This window comes from Spinacia oleracea, chromosome 3 (genome assembly GCF_020520425.1).
Source record: "Spinacia oleracea cultivar Varoflay chromosome 3, BTI_SOV_V1, whole genome shotgun sequence".
Taxonomy (NCBI): Eukaryota; Viridiplantae; Streptophyta; class Magnoliopsida; order Caryophyllales; family Amaranthaceae; genus Spinacia; species Spinacia oleracea.
Genome location: NC_079489.1, coordinates 156,426,478 through 156,434,676, shown reverse-complemented (window position 1 = coordinate 156,434,676; position 8,199 = coordinate 156,426,478).

Genomic DNA, 8,199 nt, shown 5'->3' with positions numbered 1-8,199 from the left:
CTAGTATTGGGTTAATAATATGACTATATATTATTAATCAAGACTTAACACTTTGCACGTAGCACGTGCACAGTTTATTTAAGGATTTAATTAACGATTAATCTTTGTGCTGTTATTAATACTTTAATTAATTAAAATATTAATTAATTAGTTAATTTAATAGGATAATATCAGAGGCGGTTATTCTGTAACTGCCATTTTATTTTCCTATTTAACCTAAGGCATAAGGTTAATGTTAATTACATTTTTTTTCATATTCCTGATAAACACAAGAGAATGGATGATCTTGCTGTAATCCGTTCGTTTGATTAAGGAATCATGAGGGTAGATTAGCTTTGAACCCCATCAGCAATATAATGGGGCCTAATATTATCCTAAGGATAGAGATTAACTCGTCCTAATCTAGTTTCTGTATTTTACGTTTTCATAATTCAAAGTATAGTTTATAACATTTTGTCCTTCATTTTCGTATCTTCAATTTCGCTTAGATCAATTTTTCCTCCATCTTCATCCTCTATTTGTAAGGACGGGTATTTTTCTACCAGATGGTCGGCCATGTTGCCGGAGATCAGTCGTGCGCAACGGAAAAGTCGGCTTTCTTCCAAGAAACGTGCTCTATCTTTCGAGGGAGTTATTGTTTATGCCAAATTTCGTCTAGGGGCGACGCTTGGCTTAGGTCGACACTAACTAAGTAATAAATGTGGGAAAAGATAAAAGGAGAGACGACACAAGGAGGTGTTGACGAGTAAAACCCAGGAATAGAGAGAAAAACCGCGGATAGCTATGAGGCTATCAATCCACTAAGTAATCCTAAGAAATAACTAAGTAAATAAATGTTATTTGCGAATGAAATAAATGAATACAATAATTGCTTTAATGGCTAGAGAATATAATGCTACTGTGTTGCTTGAATGCTTGAGTTAACTTGTCATTTGGGAGTCGCTGCTTCCTGCTTATATAGGTAGAATCCAACGGCAAGATTAGTTGAGAGGATCCCCGGAAAATAGGAACCAGTTGATGACCGTTATCCTCACATTCTCCACTCGTCTCCAACAGCTCCCGAGATCTTTGGAGACTTTCTTGACTTATTCTGTTTATTCGACGGCGCTGTACATCTTGGGCTTTGGGCTTAGATCTTGACCTACTTTCTTCTCGTCGCATATCTCTTGTCGTTGGTCACTTGTTGCCTGTCTCTCGTCGCTTGATGCTACGTCCGACCTGTTCACCAGACACGATGCAACATGTGACACGACAGTACTTGGTCGACACGACATGATCAAACGTCAAAAGCAGTTATATCGTCAGTCCAAAAAGTGGGATAACAATTATTATTACTCCCTCCGTCCCTTAATACTCGCACCAGTTTGACCGGTGCGGAGTTTAAGACACCTGAATTGACTTATTAATTTAATGGGTGTTAGTTGATAGTGGAGTATTTTTTTAATATAGTTAGTGGAAAATGTGTAAGAGATGGAGAGTGGTGAGTGGGGATGTGAATTTTTTAATGATTTTTTTGTAGGAGTAGGGGGTATGTGGGTTAGTAGATAAGTGTTAGAAATAATATAATATTGGTAACAATTTCCATTTATAGAAGCGATGCAAGTATTAAGGGATGGCCCGAAAAGGAAAGTGGGGCAAGTATTAAGGGACGATCCGAAAAGGAAAGCGGGGCAAGTATTAAGGGGTAGAGGGAGTATTGATTTAATTCGAATCTGGAAGAGAGACAAAGTCAAATTATAAATCGAATCTTTAACCGCGATGATATATTGCAACTTGCGAGTAGATGTGGAACGAAAAGGAACGTGCCAAGGAAGTTCCCAAGCAAAGATGGAGAATGTTCGCTTTGGAAACCCCTTGTTTTAGGCTTGTTTTTGAGTAGAAGAAAGTGAGATTTAAAGCTTCGTAGATCGAGCTAAAGTGAAAGACGTTGTATCAATTTCAGATGGAGAACGTTAATTATGAATTTGGAGCGTCATTTTCAGACATTGAAATGAGAATAGCACGTCACAGCCTACTGAACGATGAGGAGAATGAAAATGAAATCCGCATCAAAAGAAAAAAGGCCATGAAAGGTACTCAACTCATCGAGGCAGCAACCAGAGACGACGATGTCAGTGTGATAGAGATCCTTGCATCCGATCCATACCTTATTTGGCATAGGTGAGAACACACATTCTTATTTATAATTGGTGTTCAATAAATATTGTACACCGGAGTAAAAGTTGACTCAAAATGCTTAAAAGTTACATTTATATATGTAAAAGTTAACTATTTTTTAATGATAAATTTTTTCATTTGAATACAAATTATTTCTTCAAAATCACTAATAATGTATAAATTAATCATTTAACATTTTAAAATGTTTATCTATCAACTTTTTAATTTTTAATATAAAAGTTATAGAAAAATAGGTTAAAGTTACAAAAAACTGCATAAAAGTTATCTTGGTGTACAATAAATTTATTGTACACCTCGTACGCGCAAGACCTTTTGTAGGTGAGAATTCTATTTTCATGACTTATAGTTTAATTTGGCTACACTCTAGTTTCTCTACCTTCATAAATTAACACTAACTTGCATGTTTGCATCAATAATTAATACTTTCTCTGTTCTTATTTAAATGACACAATTATTTAGTCACATTTTCCAATGTACGATTTAAAACGTTAATACCTTCAATTTTGGATAAGAAAAAATTATAAAAAGTTGATATTTAAAAAATATTTATTGAGACGAATCTAACAAGACCATAATGACTATGTTTTTACTTACGGATATTTCATGAAATACCCCCGAGTTTTGAAGTAATTCACCAAATGCCCATCAAGTTCCAATAATTCACCAAATACCCCTGACAATTGACTTAATGTCCCAAATACCCTTACTTTTAACGGTCCGTTAGTCCGCCGTTAGCCTAGTTTCATAATTCACCAAATACCCCTATTATTAAACTTATTTCACCAAATGCCCCAAACTTAAAAATAGTTATTCTGATGTTCCAACGACTAGTTTTTTCGTTTGAAAAGTAGCTGTTGATCTTGCTTGGCTATAAAAACCCACGTTCTGAATGTTTCTTGTAATTTAGATATTGTTTTTCTTTGCTTTGCTAATTGCATTAGATTTCTGTCATGAGTTTTGTTTCCAAATCATCATCCACACACAATGAGTCCACATATATTAGAGTACCTAACCAATTTTGCTATTGTGATAGGAAATTTGTCATCTGAAGCTCCGATACAACACTCAATCCACAAAGGTTGTACTACAAGTGTGATCCTTGCAACAATCTGAGATGGTGCAAGGGAATAGTTGAGCAAGAAAACAGGGGGCAGCAGCATGAAGGACAATACAGGGGAAGCTTAGACGAAGGAGAAAGTACTGAAAATAGGGGAAATAGTAAGATGCAATACGACTTGAAGCAAATGAAGAAAAGGTTGATACTGTAATGTCAATACAAGGCATCTTACTTTGATTTTGAAATGAAGAAAGGCTAATCCTATTTATGTCATGGTTTGGGATGGACAGGCAGAACTTAGGACTCAGGAGAGCAAGCAAGTACTTTTAGCAAAGAAAAGTTAAGACTTCAGAGAACTCTTAGCAAAGCAATTGGGAGGCAAACAACATGTGAAAGAAGTCCGAGGGCAGGGTCTTATTATTGGTATAGAGTTGGATGTACAAGTTGGCCCGCTAGTTGATGCTTATCGAAATTCAGGAATGTTAAATTGTTAATATTAACTGCTGGAAAAGGAAAATAGTGAGATTGGTTCCTCCACTGACCATATTAGAACAGGAGCTCGAAACAGGTTCTGAGATTCTCCTCGGGTGTTTCCCGTCCCTAGGTTGAAGCAGTGGAGTTGAATTTGTGTACGATGAGTCGATGTTTGTCAAATTTCCTTGTGACATCAATAGATCCAAAGCTCATAATTGGCATCGTAGCTGTAAATCAGGAATAAGTTTCCTACTAGCTTCTCTTTGGATTATGCCTTGAGTTTAATGTACAAATTGTCATTTCAAGATATCCCACTCGTTAATCAGAACATTGATTTTCTTTGTTGCTTGGATTCATTTCATAAGTATCTTTCTTCCTTATTACTCCCTCTGTATTTATTTAAGGGATACACTTGCCTTTTCCGGCCGTATTTATTTAAGAGATACACTTGCCACTTTTAGTAACTTATCAACCCCACCATCTAATTAAATAATCTATCTACACCCACCCCCACCCCCCATCCCCTAAAATGACATGGTCCCCACTTGTTTTATTATTAAAATATCTACTCAACCCCACTTGTTTTATTACTTTATTTCATTCAATTTTTCTTCTTAATACCCGTGCCCGACCAAGTGTATCCCTTAAATAAATACGGAGGGAGTATAAGGCTTAGTTTGTAATTTTAATACCTATAAATTGTGTAGCTTTGTATTGAGTGGAACACACAATCAATATTATTATTTTCTCTTCGTACTACAACGTTTGTTCAAAATTAGCCTTTAGATATTATCACGACTTTAGTGGATCAAGAAGGCATAAGCAAACAATAAGCAACGACTAATTTTCAAACGAAAAAACTACGTTGGAACATCAGAATAACTATTTTTAAGGTTGGGGCATTTGCTGAAATAAGTTTAATAATAGGGTATTTGGTGAAATAAATTTTTAAAAAAGGGGCATTTGGTGAATTATGAAACTAGCTAACGGCGGACTAACGGACCGTTATCAGTAAGGGTATTTGGGGCATTAAGTCAATTGTCAGGGGTATTTGGTGAATTATTGGAACTTGATGGGCATTTGGTGAATTACTTCAAAACTCGGGGTATTTCATGAAATATCCGTTTTACTTAAGTATAAACCACAAAAACAAGTCAAAGGAGGTTGTGTGAATAGTTTCCAAAATCCGGCCTATTGTGTCATACGGAGTATAATTAAGAATGGAGGAAGTAGTACGTACTCTTGACTTTACGTACGTAATACGTACATTGGAGTATATTGTACTAATCTTACATGCACGTAATGCGTTCGAATATAAAAAAGCAAATTTGATCCCCTAATCAAACATATTATAAAATTAAGATCAAATCATCAATATTAACAAATAACACAAAAGTTTCATAATTCTTTTGTTTTATCTTAAAAGAAGTTTGAAAGGAAAAAATACATAATCTGAGTAATATGTACAAAAACAAATTATGAACAAAAACAAATTGAAAAAAGGGGGAAAAGAACAAGGAAAATGGTAGAGATCCCAAATACTATGTCGATAGCAGCTCTCGAAAATCGACTTCCACCACCAACGATCATCTTCCATTGTCACCAAATGTACCCCCAAGAAACAAAATTAGTTAAATTGGACCCTGAGTTGCAAAAACACATGGCATCATTAGTAAAATTAACACTCTTTTTTTTACAATTGACGTCAATTTCACACCAAAATTGTAAACAATTCTGGAGCTTTTAAATAAATTCACCCAATTCACGTAAAAACCCACAAAATCATTCAATAATTTATTTACAATTCTAATCATGTTTCCAACATCTCCAAATTATACCTGTTTCGGTGTTGAAATAATGGGCTTCGTATGAAGGCCCTTTTTGTTAGTGTTGAAGATCTTGCTTGCTTGATTGGGTTGTGTCCGAATTTACCTGCACAATGACAATGTTACTAGCCCCGGGGGTGTTTCCGAGGAAAGCCCCTCCGATGCCTAAGTAAGAACGATGTTCGGATTCTAAAGAGAGTTCTTTAAAGAGTAGTCTTAAGGCAATAAATTGGACGTACCTTGGGGTGTGAGCCTTGGCGGCTTATTTATAGTGTTTGTGTAATAAATGTACCCATAGGTCATTTATTGTAGTTGGGCCTTGGGCCTTTGTTGGTGGCTGACAAGCCAAGTAGGTTAGAATGGGATTGATGTTGTTGTATAGAGCCATTGGGCTTTGGATTGCTGCCCCAATTGGTGTTCAATTGGGAGTCCAAACAACATTGCCCCCAGACCTGGTCCATTTAGATTTAAATGGGTGAGTTTTCAAGCATCAGAAGTCCAAAAGTTCCCTCTTTTTTTCCAAAAAGGAACATTCGAATCCGTGTTTTTTGTGGGACAAGTGTCGAAAAGGTCTTCGGAAGTGTTTTTGATCGAGTGGATTGGAATAAAGTGGAAGTTGTGAGGTTTTTGGATCGTGGCCTATAAATACCAGATTCGTTTCACCGTTTCAAACTTTATTCGCTCAAATCTCTCAAAGCTTCCAAAGTATTCCGGCGATTTCCTTGCGAGTTTTCTTCAGATCTTTGCAAATTCACTGGGAATTTACTTCGGGAATTACTCCGTTCGTTTCATAGGCGATTTCTGCTTCTGGAGAGGTAATTTGTTTCCAGTTTTCTTTCCCTTTTTCTTGTTGCCCATTTCTTTGCTCTTCGGAACTCTAGAATTGAGAGTTTTTCCACGGCTGGAGGAAGATGGAAAAAGAAGTCTGGTGTGGTGTCTTCTTCTAGTGAAGGAGAAGAAAACATGGTCTCCTTGGAGAGGCTGAGGGAAGCTTCTCCCGAGGTCGAAGATGAAGAGCGCTCGGGGGAGGAAGCTCGTGCTAAGTCGAGCCGTGGGGCCGGTGTTGCTGGCCATTTTGCTGTTCGTCCTCTCTTTCTGAGGTGATGGGAGGAGGTAGATCCTCATGGGAGGCTTGCGCCCCATTTTGTGATAAATCCGACATTGCTGGTCCGGATAGTACGTACCTTGAGGTGTGAGCCCTGGTGGCTTATTTATAGTGTTTGTGTAATAAATGTACCCATAGGTCATTTATTGTAATTGGGCTTTGGGCCTTTGTTGGTGGCTGACAAGCCAAGTAGGTTAGAATGGGATTGATGTTGTTGTATAGAGCCATTGGGCTTTGGATTGCTGGCCCAATTGGTGTCCAATTGGGAGCCCAAACAACATGCCCCAATTGGAAGTTACATCACTTTAAACTATTCGGCTCATTAAATCAGTTATAAACTAGGCAAATTTGTTAAAAAGGACCTTTTATAACCCAAATTTTGCGAGAAAGGACCTTATATAAACTTTTTTGTGAAATAACACCTTAATGTAATTTTTTTTGCGAGAAATGACCTTATATAATTATTTTTTTGTGAAATCACACATTAATGTAACTTTTTTTTTGCGAAAGACAACCAAAAGTAAATTTCCGGCATTGACTGAGCTTTTCCGGCCATTGACTTGCACGTGAGAAGCACGTGTGGCTTTATTTTGCTAATCACACCTAATTTTCCGCCAACATTCTAAGCTTTAAAACCTAAAGTTGAAAAAAAAACCCGAAATAAAATCAAGTTTGAAAATTCAAGAGTCGGGAAAATCAGTGTCTTTAGCCAACGTAAGCCACACGTGCTGCTCACGTGCAAGTCAATGGCCGAAAAAACTCAATCAATGCCGGAAACTTCCCTTAGGTCCTTTCTCGCAAAAAAATTTACTTTAAGGTGTGTTTTTACAAAAAAAATTATATAAGGTTCTTTCTCGCAAGATTTGAGTTATAAAAAGTTCTTTTTGGCAAATTTGCCTATAAACTATATATATATAATATATAACAAAAGTGTGAACAGATTTGTATAAAATTTAAGAAAGGATATGTATATTTTTTTATACTTTCTCCGTTTAACAAATATCGCCACCATGATAACTTTTACACTATTCACGTTGTGTCTTTGACCCTCTAATATACTTAAAAAGTATGTAATCATGTATATCTTATTAGATTCGTATCGTTATATACTTTCTAAATATCAACTTCTTATAATTTTTATTTATACATAAGTCGAGAGATAACGAGTCAAAGTCATATATTGTGAAACGTGAAGTCAACATGGTGCAATATTTTACGAAACGTAATACGGAGTAGTCATATGTTAAATGAAACTAAAAATGTAGTACGAAGTATTAGGTGAAACTAATTAGGTGTTGGAGCCGATAACATACCTTATTGAATGAGTTATTTGTAGAACTACTTGTTTTTCTTATTTTTTGTAGGGAGAGGCACAAATCAGTGTAAGACGACAAATAGTGTATACGAGGTTCAATCCCAAGTCTTGAGTACCATACTACCATCTTAAGCTAGTTGATATCTATAAAAATAATTGTTTAGGCTGAACTTAACTGAATTTAACCGAACTTATCTAAATTTATCTAAACTTGTTTTATCTGGAATAAACTTATTTCATCTGA